We start from the raw sequence: 18,578 nt of genomic DNA, 5'->3' as shown, positions 1-18,578 counted from the left end.
AATCCAGGAGTTGGTTTTTTGAAAAGATAAACAAAATAGACAAACCTTTAAGTAGGCTCATTAAGAAAAGAAGAGAGAGGACACAAATAAACACAATCAGAAATGAAAGAGGAGAGATTACAACTGATACCACAGAAATAGAAAGGATTGTAAGAAATTACTATGCGGAACTGTATGCCAAGAAATTTGAAAACCTGGGTGAAATGGACAAATTTCTAGAAAAATATAATCTTCCAAAACTCAATGAAAAAGAAGCAGAAAACCTGAACAGGCCAATAACAGCAAATGAAATTGAAGAAGTAATCAAAAAACTCCCATCACACAAAAGCCCTGGGCCAGATGGTTTCACAGGAGAATTCTACAAAGCTTTTAAGGAAGAGCTAACCCCTATTCTTCACAGACTATTCCAAAAAATCCAAAAGGAGGGAAAACTCCCCAACTCTTTCTATGAAGCCAGCATCACCCTAATCCCAAAGCCAGATATTCTAACAAATTAAGAGTGACTTTTGGACCAAACTATGAGGATGTGGAGTCTTTACTTTCATATGACAGATAAATCAGGGACTAGGGGTGGGAAGTTCTGTCCATATAAGCCATCTACCCACTGACTCTGGGAGTGCAATTTCCCTTTCCATGAAAATATCTCTGTGGCTGAGCTGAAACACTGATCTTACTGTAGTAGAGTGGAGCAGACCAGAGTGGGACAGAGCAGAATGGCAGTGATCAGACTGGAGCAGAGCAGAACAGATCACATCAGTGCAGCATAAGCCAGAGAGTTGCTGAGAAGACCATTGAGCAGCACAGAAGATCTGGCTAGCAGGGGAGGGGCCTGGCCTCAGGGCCTCCTTGTTCTAGGGCTTCCTTAGAACTGTGTTGTTTTCACAGCCATGCTCTATCACAATCTACCTGTTTTGAACTGAATAAGTTTTTATTCCTCACAGCACCTCAAATTAGGGACTCCTATTGGCATTGAATTTGTGCCAATGACCATTGGTTGATGAAGGGGACCCCTCTTCAGATTGCAGTACTTTTCATTTTATGTATCTTACCTCATCACTACTCTACCCTATAAATTCTGTCTGCCTTAGTCTCCCTAAATTCTGATATCTGTATCCTCCAATTAGTGACACTGGTAGATTATTTATACTTCATAGTTTTAAAAAATATTGTATTTTTATTACCATTTACCCTATACCCCTATACCCACCACAATCACCACATTGTTGTCCATGTCCTTGAGTCCTTTTTCCTTTTTGCTTGATTGCTCTATCGCCTAACCTCCCCTCTCCATAGCTGTCATCTTTCTGTTTATCCACAAGTCTGTCTCTACTTTTCTTGTTCAATTTGTTCATTAGATTCCATATATGAGTGAAATCATATTGTATTTATCTTTCCCTGACTGGCTTATTTCATTTAGCATGTTCTCCATGTTCATCTATCCCATCACAAAGGATAAATTTTTCTTCCTTTTTATGGCGGAGTAGTATTCCATTGTATAAATGTGCCATAGTTGTTTTATCGACTCATCTACTGATTGACACTTGAGCTGCTTTCATAATTTTGTGATTATAAATAATGCTGTAATGAACATAGGGGTGCTTATGTGTTTTTGTAATTAGTGCTTTGGGTTTGTTCAGATATATTCCCAAAAATGGGATCTCTGAGACAAAAAGCAGATCCTTTATTAATCTTTTGAGGTATCTCCATAATGCTTTCCACAGTGGCCACACCAGTTTATATTCTCACCAACACTGTACAAGAGTTCCCCTTTCTCTGCATTTTCACCAGCACCTGTTTGTCAATGTATTGATGGTAGCCATTTTGACAGGTGTGAGGTGATATCTCATTGTAGTTATAATTTGCATCTCTCTGATGATTGGTGACATTGAGAATCTTTTCATATGTGTATTGGCCATCTGCATGTCCTCTTTGGAAAAGTGTCTATTGAGGTTCTTTGCCCATTTTTAATTGGATTTTCTTTGGTGTTGAGTTTTATAAGTTCTTTATAAATTTTGGATATTATCTCCTTATCAGATGTATCAGAGAATATGTTCTCCCATTCTGTGAGTTATCTTTTTACTTTTTTTTTGGTGGTTTCCTTTGTTGTGTAAAAACTTTTTAGTTTCATGTAATTCAATTTTTTTTTCATTTTGCTTCCCTAGGGACAAATATCAGATAAAATATTGCTACAAGGAATGTACAACATTTTGCTGCTTATGTTTTCTTCTATAGTTTTTATGGTTTAAGGTCTAACATTTAAGTCTTTAGTGCATTTTGAATTTATTCTTATATGTGGTATAAGAAGGTGTACTAGTTTCATTTTTCTGCACACATCTGTCCAATTTTCCCAACACCATTTATTGAACAAGCTATATTTAGCCCATGTATGTGCTTGCTTCCTCTGTTGGATATTGACTATTAAGTTCTGGATTTCTTTCTGGGCCCTCTATTCTGTTGTATTGATTTACATATTGGTTTTTGTGCCAGTAAACTTCCTAGTTTCTTCACCAATATCTGGCAACTATCCAGGTAGTTAGCTGGGGGTATTTCTAGAAGTTACCTCATTTCTTTTCCTTTTTTAAAATGGATTGTTGTCCTGTAGTGCTTATTTTCCAGTGTTTGGACAATCCTGTCTAGATTTTTTGGTTTAGTTTTCTTATCAGTCAAGGTAGGAAAGTAAATTATGATCCTATTATTCCATCATGGCCTAAAGTGAAATGGTATCATAGAGCAATGTAATGTACATTATTCTTTTCTTCCAGGCTTCTACTGTTTTATGTATAAGAACATATACTGGAATAAATTATTTCACATTATTATAACATTGTACAGATTTTTATTATTTACCCCCTAACTTAATGTATTATAGACATTTTTACATGTTATTATCTGTTCTTACAAATTTTTTTCTTCTTGTGACCCTCTTTTCTTCTGGCTGTGACTTGGATTTCTGGAATATATAGAGATATGTACCATCTGCACCCAGCGACAGGGGCTTCTGCCATGGAGGACTCATTGGGAGCCAGGCACCCCAGAGTGAGGTCAAAAGCAGCAGTGGCAGGAGCAGCAGCGGCAGGAGCAGCAGCCCTTGGCCAGCACCTAATGACCTTAGAGCTGCTGCTGCCACAGCTTTCAGGGCCCAGAGGCCTCCATCTCAAGCCAGTATCGGGCATCTCCCAAAGGGGACTCATCAGGAGCCCGGCACATGTGAGTAAAGACAAAGTGGAAGCAACAGGGCTGGGTGCCCTCGGCCAGCCCGTAAAGCCTTGGAGCCACCGCTGCCGCTGTGTTATGGGTGTAGAGGCTTCCATCTGCAGCAAGTGCCACAGAGGACTCATGAGGAGCCTGGCACCCAGTGGAGACTTGGGACGGCTTCAGGGTCCTTGGAAGAGAGCTGGCTCTGTCCCTCCCCATTTAGGCAGGGGTGGGTGGCAGAGACCTGTCAGCCTAGGTTTGCAGGGAGGGTGTAAAGGACAGGGTGCGGTGTTCAGTTGCAATCTCTGTGGTCGCCAGCCCACCAGCCCCCCAGCCTTCCAACCTACCAGGCAGGAAATTTGAGAGGAGCATTGTCCTAACCAATCAGGTTGGGGATTGGGCTGGGCTGAGAGGCAGGCTTTCTAGAGAAGTTTTTACTGGAAAGTGGACTGAGATGTTCTCCTGTGAAGGCAGCTTGACTTGCTTCTCACCCAGCCACAGGAATGGGAAGGACCAGTACTAGATCCTGTGGGACCCAGGCAGCCTGTCCAGGGGGTGGGTGCCCAAACCCCAGTCTGGTAGCCCGGCTGGCGCGCAGGAGTACACCTGGGCATAAAACCCAGCCCACAGAGAAGTACTGCTGAAACAAGAAAAACCAGATTGGACAGTTTGAAACCAACAAGGGAGGGTCTTTTTTTTTAAGTATTTTTTCTTTTTAAAAAACTTTTTTACAGTAATCGTATATTATTTTAATTTTATTGTTGCTGTATCTTGCACTACTTTGTTCCTCTTCTTTGTTTTTTTCCTGTTTTAGTCCTTCTTCCTTTCATTCCAAACTTATTGCTTTTTCCTCACTTCGCCTTCCCTATTTTTGTGTTTGTTTGTTTGTTTGTTTGTTTGTTGCTTTCTATACCACTGTAAATACTTCACAACACATCTCTCCGGTCTTAGCCCACTTTACAGGTTTCTGAATTCTATTACTGTAGTGATTAACTCTACTTGCTCACATGCTACGTCTATTTACTATTCTTTACTCTCACCTTACCTCAAAATCTGACTATCCACAACCTCACTGTTTTTTACATACAAAGCCTTCCCTCCCCAACAAGAGACTTATCTTTAGTCTATCATTTCTTAAAAGTGGCAAATTGGGTTGAAGATTACAGTTAACACCATATAAAGCCTAAAGATCTTCTATCTCTTCTTTACCAGCTGTGACTGTAAATATCATAAAGCACTCTCCTGCTGTCATAAACCATTTTGCCTGCCCCTTCAACTGATCACACACACAAAAAGAAAGCAGTAGGTGGAAGCTGAGAACATCAAGATACCTGCAGGAGACTGCACCACTGAATTTCACAGGTATTCAACCACAAAAGTTCACACCATAAACCCAGGGAGTCAGAACAGATCAATTTAAGAAGCTGAGGCTAACAAGAAGAGTCTCATAAGAAATGGGAAGACAAAGAAACAATGCTCAAATGAAAGAAAAGGTGGAAGTCTCAGAAGTAATGTCAGATGAAAGAGAGGCAAGCCAGCTATCAGATATTGAATTCAAAGCCCTAGTTATCAGGAAATTCAAAGAGCTCACAATGACCTACCAGAAACTAGAGGGGAGCTACAATGAGCTCTCCGCAAACTATATCAACATGAAAAAGGAAATATAAACTATCAGAAAAGGCCAAGAGGAAATGAAGAATACAATTGCTGAACTGAAGAACACAGTAGAAGGAATGAAAACCAGAATTTTGTTTAATATAATTTTTATTTAATTCTTCTTCAAGTACAGGTTTCTCTCTTATATTCCCAACCCTGCCCACCCTCCAACTCCATGCTCCCCACCTCCCTCCACTTTCCACACCCCACCGTTAGTTATTGTCCATATGTCCTTTATATTTGTTCATGTGAGTCCATTCCCTTTTCCCCTATGATTCTCTCCCCTCTCCCCTCTGGACCCTGCCAGCCTGTTCCATATCTGAGTGTCATTGGTCGTATTTTGCTTGCTTGTTTGGTTTGTTTAGATTCCTGTTAATGGTGAGATCATATGATATTTGTCTTTCACTGCCTGGCTTATTTCACTCAGCATAATGCTTTCCAGTTCCATCCATGATGTTGCAAAGGGTAGTAGTTCCTTCTTCCTTTCTGCAGCATAGAATTCCATTGTGTAAATGTACCATAGTTTTTTGATCCAGTCATTGACTGATGGGCATCTAGGTTGCTTCCAACTCTTCGCTATCATGAATTGTGCTGCTATGAACACTGGGGTGCATAGGTTCTTTTGGATTGGTGTTTCAGGGTTTGTAGGATATACTCCCAAGAGTGGAATTGCTGGGTCAAAAGGCACGTCCATTTTTAGTTTTCTTAGAAAATTCCATACTGCTTTCCATAGTGGTTGTACTAGTCTGCAATCCCACCAACAGTGAACTTGGGTCCCCTTGTCCCCACAACCTCTCCAGCACTTGTTGTTTGTTTCTTTGTTTATGATAGCCATTCTGACTGTTGTTAAGTGGTATCTCATTGTGATTTTAATTTGCATCTCTCTGATAGCTAGCAATAGCATCTTTTCATGTGTCTCTGGATCCTCTGTATGTCCTCTTTGGAGAAATGTCTGTTCAAGTACTTTGCCCATTATTTAATAGGGTTGCTTGTCTTCTTTGAGTGGAGTCGAGTGAGTTCTTTGTATATTTTGGAGATTAAACCTTTGTCTGAGGTGTCATTGGCAAATATGTTTTCCCAAACAGTTGCTTCTCTTTTTATCTTGATAATGTTTTCCTTAGCCATGCAGAAGCTTTTAATTTTGATGAGATCGCATTTGTTTGTTCTTTCCTTTATATCTCTTGCTCTAGGGGATGTGTCAGTAAAAATATTGGTGCGTGGAATATCTGAGATTTTCTTGCCAATGCTCTCCTCTAGGGCTTTAATGCCTTCAGGGCTTATACTTAAGTCTTTTATGCATCTTGAACTTATTTTGGTGCATGGTGTAAGTTGGTGCTCAAGTTTCATTTTTTTGCATGTAGCTGTCCAGTTCTCCCAACACCATTTGTTGAAAAGCCTGTCTTTACTCCATTTTATGTTATTGCCCCCTTTGTCAAATATTAATTGACTATAGAGATTTGGGTCTATTTCTGGGCTCTCTGTTCTATTCCATTGGTCTATGTGCCTGTTTTTGTGCCAGTACCAGGCTGTTTTGATCACAGTGGCCTTGTAATACAGTTTGATATCAGGTATTGTGATCCCTCCTACCTTGTACTTCTTTCTCAAAATTGCAGCTGCTCTTCGGGGTCTTTTATTGTTCCATATAAATTTTTGAAGTGTTTGTTCTATGTCTGTGAAATATGCCATTGGTACTTTAATAGGTATTGCAATGAATTTGTAAATAGCTTTGGGTAGTATGGACATTTTGAGGATGTTAATTCTTCCAATCCTTGAACATGGTATATGTTTCCATTTGTTTGTGTCTTCCTTGATTTCTTTCTTCAGTGTTGTGTAGTTTTCTACATACAGGTTTTTTACCTCCTTGGTTAGGTTTATTCCCAGATATTTTATTTTTGTTTTTGCTATATCGAATGGGATTTTTTCCTGATTTCTGCTTCTGCTGCTTCATTGTTGGTATACAGAAATGCCTTTGATTTCTGGATATCGATTTTGTATCCTGATGTTATGCCAAATTCATTTATTAGTTCCAGCAGTTTTTTGGTAGAGGCTATAGGATTTTCCATGTACACTATCATGTCATCTGCAAACAGTGCCAGTTTTGTTTCCTCCTTTCTGATTCGGATGCTTTTGATTTCCTTTTCTTGTCTGATCGCTGTGGCTAGAACTTCTAATCTATATTGAATAGAAGTGGTGGAAGTGGGCAACCTTGTCTTGTTCCTGATCTTAGTGGAAAAGCTTTTAGTTTTTTTCCATTGAGTATGATGTTGTCTGTAGGTCTTTCATATATGGCCTTTATTATGTTGAGGAATGCTCCCTCTATTCCCATTTTTCTGAGTACCTTTATCATAAATGGGTGTTGAACCTTATCAAAAGCTTTTTCTGCATCTATTGATATGACCATGTGCTTTTTGTCCTTGCTTTTGTTTATGCAGTGTATTACATTTACTGATTTGCGGATATTGAACCATCCTTGTATCCCTGGGATGAATCCCACTTGCTCGTGGTGTATAATCTTTTGGATTTATTGTTGGATGCGATTTGCTAATATTTTATTGAGGATTTTAGCGTCTATGTTCATCAGCGATATTGGCCTGTAATTTTCTTTCTTTGTTGCGTCTCTATCTGGCTTTGGAATTAGGGTGATACTGGCTTCATAAAAAGAGTTGGGAAGTATTCCCTCCTTTTGGATTTTTTGGAATAGTCTGTGAAAAATAGGGGTTAGCTCTTCCTTAAAGGCTTTGTAGAATTTTCCTGTGAAATCATCTGGTCCAGGGCTTTTGTGTGATGGGAGTTTTTTGATTACTGCTTCAATTTCATTTGCTGTTATTGGCCTGTTCAGGTTTTCTGCTTCTTTTTCATTGAGTTTTGGAAGATTATATTTTTCTAGAAATTTGTCCATTTCACTTAGGTGTTCAAATTTCTTGGCATACAGTTCCACATAGTAATTTCTGACAATCCCTTCTATTTCTGTGGTATAAGTTGTAATCTCTCCTCTTTCATTTCTGATTGTGTTTATTTGTGTCTTCTCTCTCCTTTTCTTGATGAGCCTAGTTAAAGGCTTGTCTATTTTGTTTATCTTTTCAAAAAATCAGTTCCTGGATACATTGATCTTTAGAATTGTGCTTTTAGTTTCTATGTAATTTAATTCTGCTCTGATCTTCGTTATTTCCTTCTTTCTACTTGCTCTGGGCTGTCTTTGTTGTTGTTCCTCGAGTTCTTGGAGGCGTCGGGTTAGGTTGTTTGTTTGAAATGTTTCTATCTTCTTTAGGTAGGGCTGTATTTCTATGAACTTCCCCCTCAGGACTGCCTTCACTGTGTCCCATAGGTTTTGGGTCCTTGTGAGTATATTTTCATTTGTTTCCAGAAGCTTTCTGATTTCTTCCCTAATTTCAATCTTTACCCATTTGTTGTTTAATACCATACCATTCAGTCTCCATGATTTTGGGTGTTTTGGGTTTTTTTCAGTGGAATCGGTTTCCAGTTTCAGTCCCTTGTGATCAAAGAAAATACTTGGTATGATTTCTATTTTCTTGAATTTATTGAGAATCATTTTGTGTCCTATCATGTGATCTATCTTTGAAAATGTTCCATGTGCGTTTGAAAAGAAAGTGTATTTAGCTTCTTTGGGATGGAGGGCTCTATATATATCAATTAGGTCCATTTCATTTAGGGTGTCATTTAATGCTGCAATATCTTTGTTGATATTTTGTTTGGAAGATTTTTCCATTTTAGACAGTGGGGTGTTAAAATCCCCTACTATAGTTGTGTTGCTGTCAATTTCTTTCTTGCGGTCCTCCAGAATTTTCTTTATATATTTGGGTGCGCCTATGTTGGGTGCATATATATTTACTATGTTAATGTCTTCTTGGTGGATTCTCCCCTTGAGTATTATGAAGTGACCTTCTGGGTCTCTCTTTATGGCCCTTCTTTTGAAGTCTATTTTGTCTGATATGAGAATTGCTACCCCGGCTCTTTTTTTCTTGTCCATTTGCTTGGGAAATTTGGTTCCATCCTTTCACTTTTAGTCTGTGGTGGTCCTTTGACCTGAGGTGGATCTCTTGTAGGCAGCATATATGTGGGTCGTGCTTTCTTATCCATTCAGCTATTCTATGTCTTTTAATTGGTGCATTTAATCTATTTATGTTTAAGGTTGTTATTGAAAGGAACTTATTCATTGCCATTTGTGTACCTGTGTTCGTCTCTATCTCTCTCTTTTCCTTGCTTTCCTAAAGCAGTCCTTTTAGTAATTCTTGTAGAGCTGGTTTGGTGGAGGTGTATTCTTTTAGACTTCTTTTGTCTTGGAAGCTCTTTATTTGGCCTTCTGCCTCTGTTTCTCATTACTTGGAATATTTCCTGCCATTCTCTTCTTGCTTGGAATGTTTCCATTGAGAAGTCATTAGCCAACCTTATTGGGACCCCCTTGTACGTTATTTCCTTTTTCTCCCTTGCTGCCTTTAGGATTTTCTCTTTGTCTTGGAGGTTTGCCATTTTTATGATGATGTGTCTTGCAATAGGCCTCTTTGGGTTCCACCTGATTGGGACTTTCTGCGATTCCTGAATTCGGGTGACTTTCTCTCTCCTCAACTTAGGAAAATTTTCCGTTACTACTCTTTCAAGGAAGTTTTCTATCCCTTGTTCTTCTTCCTCTCCTTCTGGTATTCCTATTATTCAGATATTATTACGTTTCATGTTGTCTTGCATTTCTCTTAAATTCTCCTCATTTTTTCTGATTCTCTTTTCCATTATTTGGTCTGTCTGGGAGATTCTTTCTATCCTGTCTTCTACCTCATTATGCGATCTTCCACCATATGGATTCTATTCTTCGTACCTTCTACTGTGTTCTTCAGTTCAGAAATTGTATTCTTCATTTCCTCTTGGCCTTTACTAAGGGTTTCCATTTCCTTTTTCATGTTGGTGTAGTTTGCAGAGAGCTCACTGCAGCTCTCCTGTAGTTTTTGGTAGCTCATTGTAAGCTCTTTGAATTTTTTGATAACCAGTGCTTTGAATTCAATATCTGATAGTTGTCTTGCCTCTATTTCATCTAAGGTTCTTCCCGAGACTTCCTCCTTTTCTTTCATTTGCGGGTTGTTTCTTTGTCTTCCTATGGTTTGTGTTGCTCTTCTTGTTGGCTTCAGCTTCTTAAAGTGATCTGTTCTTGGTTCCTGGGTTTATGATGTGAACTTCTGTGGTAAGATGCCTGTGAGATTCAGTGGTTCAGTCTCCTGCAGGTATATTGGTGTTCTCCAGTTCCACCTACTCCTCTTATTGGCTTCCAGCTGGTCAAACATTTTCTTCTGCTCTCCCTAGCTGCAGCAGCCTGAGGGGCTATTACTGTGGCCTTTCTTTTCTCTCGGTGAACTTAGCTGGTCTCGCCAGTGCCCTCCCAAGATCCAGAATGGCGCCGCTCTCTCATGCTCCGCTGAGAGCAGGTTTTTCCCCAGGCTTCCCAGCTCTGGCTTGGCGTGAGGGCAGGCACTCCCAGCCAGGCTTTCCTGGTTTCGCAGGCTTGGGCTTGGACCTTTCCCAGTGCTGTGGCTGCACACACTGGGCAACTCACAATTCTTCCAAGCTGGCAACCACAGACTGACTTCCGGTGCTTCTCAGTCTGAGCCCAGCTGGGTAGGGATGAATCTGGTGATTGGCTCTTCCCCATGGGCCCTGTCAGTCGTGCGCAGGGCCCCCCAGGCTGTGTAAGCGCCTGCTGGAGTCCAGGGCTGGAGTCCCCCGGTATCGGGTATGCGCACCAAGGGGAATGCTCGCCACCAGGAATGCACGGGATTCCCAGACTTCCAAGGTGGTGACCACACTGAACTCTGGATGCTTCTCAGTCTGCACCCAGCTGGGTAGGCATGGATCTGGCGACTGGCTCTTCCCCAGGGGCCCTGTCGGTCGGTCGCACGCAGCACCCCGATGCTGTGTGGGTGCCGGCTGGAGTCCCCCCATATCGGGAATGCGCACCTCTGGGAATGCACGGGACTCCCAATCCTCCAAGCCGGCAACTACAGCCTGCCTTCCGGTGCTTTTCAGCCTGCACCCAGCTGGTTAGGGAGGGGGCTGGTGACTGGTGCTCTTCCAGGGACACTGACAGTATCCCGAAGCTCCCCGAGACTGTGGGAGTGCTCAGGCTACTGGGAATGCCGGGGCCCCTCAGTTCCCCAAACTGGCAAACACAGCCTGACTCCACGGGTTGTCAGAGTTCTCCGGTTTGCTTCCCAATACCCACTCCTCTCTCTGCCACTATAGGCAAACCGATCTCTCCTGGTGTTTTCCAATCTGCACCCTGCTGGTTAGAGAGGATGCCGGTGACTAGTTCTCTCATAGGGTTGTTGTTGTTGCCCTCCCTCCGCTCTCAGAGATCAGGGCGGCCCTGTCAGGGCCCTGGCGCTGCCTGCCCAGCGAAGGGCCCTCAGCCTCTGTGCTGTTCCCTCGTACCTTGCTGATCTGAGGTTGTCTCCTCTCCTCAACCTCTGGTCATTCAGTGTCCGCTATACTCTCTGGGGTCCTGCCATCCCATATGTTGTGTCCCTGTTGGGTGTTTGCCATGCTCCTCTGCAGAGCAGCCTCTTTTTTCTCCGGCGCATGAAGGGAAGCAAAATCCTTTGTGAATTGATGAGGCCGAAGATCAAATCAGCGAGTTGGAGGACACAGTAGAAAGAATTTCCCAGAAAAAGCAAGAGAAGGAAAAGAGGCTCAAAAAGAATGAAGAGAGATTAAGAGAAATGCAAGTCAACATGAAACGCAATAATATTTGAATAATGGGAATACCAGAAGTAGAAGAAGAATAAGGGGTAGAAAACCTATTTGAAAGAGTAATGATAGAAAATTTTCCTAATTTGGTGAGAGAAAAATTTACACAAATCCAGGAATCACAGAGAGTCCCATTAAAGAGGAACTAAAAGAATCCCACTTCAAGACACAGCATCATTAAAATAGCAAAATTCCAAGACAAAGAGAGAATCCTCAAGGCAGTAAGGGAGAAAAAGGAAGTAACATACAAGGGAGCCCCAATAAGGTTGGCTACTGACTTCTCAATGGAAACACTCCAAGATAGAAGAGAATGGCAAGAAATATTTCAAGTAATGAGAACCAGAGACCTACAACCAAGGCTACTTTACCCAGCAAGGCTCTCAATCAAGTTAGAAGGCCAAATAAAGAGCTTCCAAGACAAAAGAAGTCTAAAAGAATATGTCTCCACCAAACCACCTCTACAAAAAATACTAAAAGGGCTGCTTTAAGGAAAGGAAGGAAAAGAGAGAGACAGAGAGGAACTCTGGTACAAAAATTACAATGAATAAGTACTTATCAATAATAGCCTTAAATTTAAATGGGTTAAATGCTTCAATCAAAAGACATAGAATAGCTGAATGGATAAGAAAGCATGACCCACACATATCCTGCCTACAGGAGACCCATCTCAGGACAAAAGACCATCACAGACTAAAAGTGAAAGGCTGGAAACAAGTTTTCCAAGCAAATGGTCAAGGAAAAAAAGCCGGGGTACCAATTCTAACATCAGCCAATATAGATTTCAAAAAAAAGGGCCATAAAGAGAGACCCAGAAGGTCACTTCATAATACTCAAAGGAAGAATCCACCAAGAAGACATTAACATAGTACATATATATGCACCCAACATAGCAGCACCCAAATATATAAGACAAACCCTAGAGGACTTCAAGAAAGATATTGACAACTACACAATTATAGTAGGGGACTTTAACACTGCACTGTCAAAAATGGACAGATCTTCCAAACAAAATATCAACAAAGATATAGCTGCACTAAATAAAGCCCTAGATTAAATGGACTTAACTCAAAGAGCCTTTCATCCCAAAGGAGCTAAATTCACAGTCTTTACCAATGCACATGGAATATTTCAAAGATAGACCACATGATAGGACACAAAACCAGTCTCAACAAATGTAAGAAAATTGAAAATGATACCAAGCATTTTCTCTGACCACAAGGGACTGAAGTTAGAAACCAACACTAAAGAAAAAAAAACCTAAACTTCCAAAATCATGGAGACTTAATGGTATGGTATTAAACAAGAAACGGGTCAAGATTCAAATTAGGGAAGAAATCAAAAAGTTTCTGGAAACAAATTAAAATGAACTCACGACAACCCAAAACTTATGGCACATGGCGAAGGCAGTCCTGAGAGGGAAGTTCATAGCAATACAGGTTTACCTAAAGAAGATAGAAATATTTCAAACAAAAATGTATCCCTACGACTGCAAGACGTTGAAGAACAAAAACAAAGACAGCCCAGAGCAAGTAGAAGGAAGGAAATAAGCAAGATCAGAGCAGAATTAAATGACATAGAGACTAAAAGCACAATTCCAAGGATCAATGAATCCAAGAATTTCTTTTTTGAAGAGGAAAACAAAATAGACAAGTCTTTAAGTAGGTTCATTAAGAAAAGAAGAGAGAGGACCCAAATAAACACAATCAGAAATGAAAGAGGAGAGATTACAATTGATACCACAGAAATAGACGGGAGTGTAAGGAATTACTATGAAGAACTGTATGCCAAGACATTTGAAAACCTAGGTGAAATGGACAAATTTCTAGAAAAATATAATCTTCTAAAACTCAATGAAGAAGAAGTAGAAAGCCTGAACACACCAATTACAGCAGATGAAATTAAAGTAATAATCCCAAAATTCCTATCACACAAATGCCCTGGACCAGATGGTTTCACGGGAGAATTCTACAAAGCATTTAAGGAAAAGCTAACCCCTATTCTTCACAAACGACTCCAAAAAATCCAAAATGATGGGAAACTCCCAAACTCTTTTTATGAAGCCAGCATCATCCTAATTCCAAAACCAGATAGAGACACAACAAAGAAAGTAAATTTAGGCCAATATTGCTGATGAACATAGATGCTAAAATCTTCAACAAAATATTGGCAAATTGCATCCGACAATACATCAAAAAGATCATACACCACGACCAAGTGGGATTCATCCCAGGGATACAAGGATGGTTCAATATCCGCAAATCAGTAAATGTAATACACTGCATAAACAAAAGCAAGGACAAAAAGCACATGGTCATATCAATACATGCGGAAAAAAGCTTATGATAAGGTACAACAACCATTTATAATAAAGGTACTAAGCAAAGTGAAAATAGAAGGAGCATTCCTCAATATAATAACGGCCATATATGAAAGACCTACAGTCAACATCATACTCAATGGACAAAAAATAAAGCTTTTCCACTAAGATGAGGAACATGACAAGGTTGTCCCCATTCACCACCTCTCTTTAATATGGTATTGGAAATTTTAGCCTCAGCGATCAGACAAAAAAAGGAAATAAAAAGCATTCAAATTGGAAAGGAGGAAACAAAACTGTCATTGTTTGCAGATGACATGATAGTGTACATGGAAAATCCTATAGCCTCTACCAAAAACCTGCTTGAACTAATAAATGAATTTGGCAAAACAGCTGGATACAAAGTCAATATCCAGAAATCAAAGGCATTTTTGTATACAAAGAATGAATCATGAGAAGCAGAAATCAAGAAAAATATCCCATTTGATATAGCAAAAACAAGAATAAAATACCTAGGAATAAACCTAACCAAGGAGGTAAAGAGCTGTATGCAGAAAACTACACAACAATGAAGAAAGAAATCAAGGAAGACACAAACAAGTGGAAACATATACCCTGTTCATGGATTGGAAGAATTAACATCCTCAAAATGTCCATACTACCCAAAGCAATTTACAGATTCAATGCAATACCTATTAAAGTGCCAATGGCATATTTCACAGACATAGAACAAACACTTCAAAAATGTATATGGCACCATAAAAGACCCTGCATAGCAGCTGCAATGTTAAGAAAGAAGAACAATGTAGGAGTGATCACAATACCTGATATCAAACTGTATTACAAGGCCAGTGTAATCAAAACAGTCTGGTACTGGCATAAAAAACAGGCACATAGACCAATGGTACAGAATAGAGAACCTAGAAATAAACCCAACCCTCTAAGGTCAATTAATATTCGACAAAGGGGGCCGTAACATAAAATGGGGTGAAGATAGCCTCTTCAACAAATGGTGTTGGGAGAACTGGACAGCTACCTGCAAAAAAAAAGAAAAAAAAAAAAAGAAAGAACCAAACTTGAGCACCAACTTACATCATACAGCAAAATAAATTCAAGGTGGATAAAAGACTTAAATATAAGCCGTGACACCATTAAAGTCCTAGAGGAGAACATTGGCAGGAAAATCTCAGATACAGCTTGCAGCAACATTTTTCTGGTATGTCCTCTAGAGCAAGGAACATAAAAGAAAGAATAAACAAATGGGATCTCACCAAAATAAAAAGCCCCTGCGCAGCTAAAGAAAACAGCATTAAAATAAAAAGACAACCACCTGTATGGGAGAACATATTTGCCAATGATACCTCAGACAAAGTTTTAATCTCCAAAATATACAAAGAATTCCCATGACTTCATTCTAAGAAGACAACTAACCCAATTAAAAAATGGGAAAAGACTTGAACAGACACTTCTCAAAGGAGGGCATACAGAGGATCCAGAGAAACATGAAGAGATGCTCAATATTGCTTGCTATAAGAGAGATGCAAATTAAAACCACAAGGAGATACCACTGTACACTGGTGAGAATGGCTATCATAAACAAAGCAATAAACAACAAATGTTGGAGAGGGTGTGGGGAAAAGGGGACTCTGGTCCACTGTTGGTGGGATTGCAGACTGGTACAACCATCATGGAAAACAGCATCAAATTTTCTCAGAAAACTAAAATTGGACCTTCCTTTTGACCCAGTGATTCCACTGCTAGGATTGTATCCTAAGAACCCTAAAACACCAATCCCAAAGGACATATGCACCCCAATGTTTATAGCAGCACAATTACAATAGCCTAGAGTTGGAAGCAACCTAGGTGCCCATCAGTAAATGAATTGATCAAAATAAAAACACCAAAAAAACTATGGTACATATACACAATGGAATTCTATGCAGCAGAAAGAAAGTAGGAGCTCCTACCATTTGCAACAGCATGGATGGAACTGGAAAGCATTATGCTGAGTGAAATAAGCCAGGTATTGAAGGACAAATACCATATGATCTCACCTTTAACAGGGAGGTAAACAACAAAACAAACAAACAAGCAAAACATAACCAAAGACACTGAAATAGAGAACAGGCTGACAATGACCAGAGGGAAGAGGGGAGGGAATTTCAGGGGAAATAGGGAAGGAATTTAGAGGAACATATATAAGGGAAACATGGACAACAACTGAGAAAGGCAAAAATGGGAGGGAGGTGGGAGCACAGGTGGTGGGATTGGATAGAAGTAATAGACAGAAAACTGTAGTTGAAAAATAATTAAATAAAATTTAAAAAAGGGATATAAAAAATAAAAAATAAGAAATAAAATGTGAGATGTATATTTTATTAATCTTACTCTGTCTTTAATTTTCCCCCAAATTTATCTTTTCTGTTTCAGAACTTTTAGTCTTGTTACATTAAAGGATTGGGAGCACTGGGGGCGGGGGGTACAGGGCTGGGAACATAAGACAGAAAACTGTACTTGGACGATATTTAAATATAAATACAAAAATAAAAACAACAACAAAAACAAAGGATGTAGATTTGTCAGGGAGTTCTCCTAGGCAATACAATGAATATTATTATGCTAAAGATCAGGGTGTCAATATCGCCCTATATTTTATAACCCAATTCTTTTTCAAAATAACTAAATTTTGGCCCCAGAACAAGAAGATAGGTAGTGTTTTACTCTCATGAAATTTGAGTAGATTGAGGTGCAATAAACTTAATAAACTTAAAGGAAGTGGAGTGAGAGTGTGGTCTATTGTACTCTAAATGTTCTTTGGTTTGAATTCTACTTCTGCTATTTATTAGTTTTGCAATGTTCTGCAAGTTACTTAACTACTTTGTGCTTTAATTACTTGATCTGTAAAATGGAGTTAATAATAATATTTACTTCATAAAATTATCATATTAAAAACATTTAAAATTTAAAAATTAAAATTAAAAATAAAAGTGTTGATCACTTCACACACATAAAATCATATATTATATCACATATAATAAGCACATATATTATATCAGTGCTTAAAACTTAAATTTTCAATCAATCTTTGGTATTAAGTGACACTGCCAGAGTCAGCCATGGAATAAACATCAATTTGAGTTTAATTTTAGTTGTCTCTTCTCACTGGAAGTATGCACTTTTTCCTTTTATAATATTGTATGATAACTATAAATCATGTAAAATCATGATAATTAAAAACACTGATGATTTTTTCTAGTTCCTTCTTGGTTGCTAATGTATAAATCATGATAATTAAAATAAATCATGATAATTAAAAACCTCAATAATTTTTTTCTATTTCCTTCTTTGTTGCTAAGCTCATAAATTCAATTTGAGCTTCATGTCAGGCTGTGTGCATCTGAATTGTCCTCTGATGCTAGTTTCCCTTGCACACCACTGTATAAAATTTTGTGAAATGATTTGTATTTACCTTGCTTTTGGGACATCAACCATTCCTTTCAATGGTTTGATAGTAAATGTATTCCCTTGCTCTCACTATAGTTGAGAAACTTACTATATATCATTAGAAATTCTAATTCCACATTTCCTCATAGAAATTAATGTTCATTGTATGGGATTGTCTATATAGGAGGAATAATATCAAGACAGTCAGAATGGATTTGACAATTATAAGCATTTTTGAGTTTTTGTGATACTCCTTTTTAAAAAAAATAAGGTAGATAAATACAACTATCTATTATGTATTCTATGTATTCTAAGAGAAAATCTTATTAGTTAAATCATAAGTTTCACTTTGAATATTTATTCACAATATTTATTTCAGTGGTGTTCTTGAATTGGACTGGTTTAGAACACTAATTGTTTTAATAAACAAACTATTGTTTGAGAACTGATGTTGACTTAGTTTTTGGCTGTCGATATATTTAGAAACTGGATTCACTTATTTTAACTTTATTTAAATTAAGAAAAAGGAGATTAAACCCTTGTGCTAGGTATCTTTTGCAAATATATTCCCTGTACTCCTTGTTCCCTTTTCATTCTACTGATGTTTTCTTTAGGTGAGCAGAAGCTTTTTATTTTTAATGAGATCCCATTTGTTTACTCTTTCCTTTATGTCCCTTGTTTTAGAGGACATATCATTGAAAATATTGCCGTGTGGAATATCTGAGATTTTCTTCCCTATGTTCTCCTCTAGGACTTTTATGATGTCATTACTTATAAACTCAAGATGGATAAGTCTTGAGTTATCAAGTCTTATAACTTCATTTATTATTTATCATTTATTATTTATTTTTGTTTATAGTGTAATTTGGTGGTTGGGTTTCCTTTTTGTGCATGTAACCATCTAGATATCCTAGCAGAAAAAAACAAGGAGCTCCTACCCTTCACAACAGAATAGATGGATCTATAGAACATCATGCTAAGTGAAATGAGTCAGGGATTGGAAGACAAATGCCATAGGATTTCACCTATAAGTGGAACCTAGTCAATAAAACAACAAACAAACAAACAAAAGATACTCAGCGACACTAAAATTAACAACAGACTGACAGTAACCAGGGGGGAAGTGGGAGGGTATAAAGGGGAAAAACAGGGAAGAGTTGTCAGCAACATGTATAAAAGACACATGGACAAAGCCAAAGGTGGATAGGATCAAGGATGG

Source organism: Sturnira hondurensis, unplaced genomic scaffold (assembly GCF_014824575.4).
Source record: "Sturnira hondurensis isolate 20B ecotype Veracruz unplaced genomic scaffold, ASM1482457v3 Scaffold0023456, whole genome shotgun sequence".
Lineage (NCBI taxonomy): Eukaryota > Metazoa > Chordata > Mammalia > Chiroptera > Phyllostomidae > Sturnira > Sturnira hondurensis.
This window is presented reverse-complemented; position numbering follows the sequence as displayed.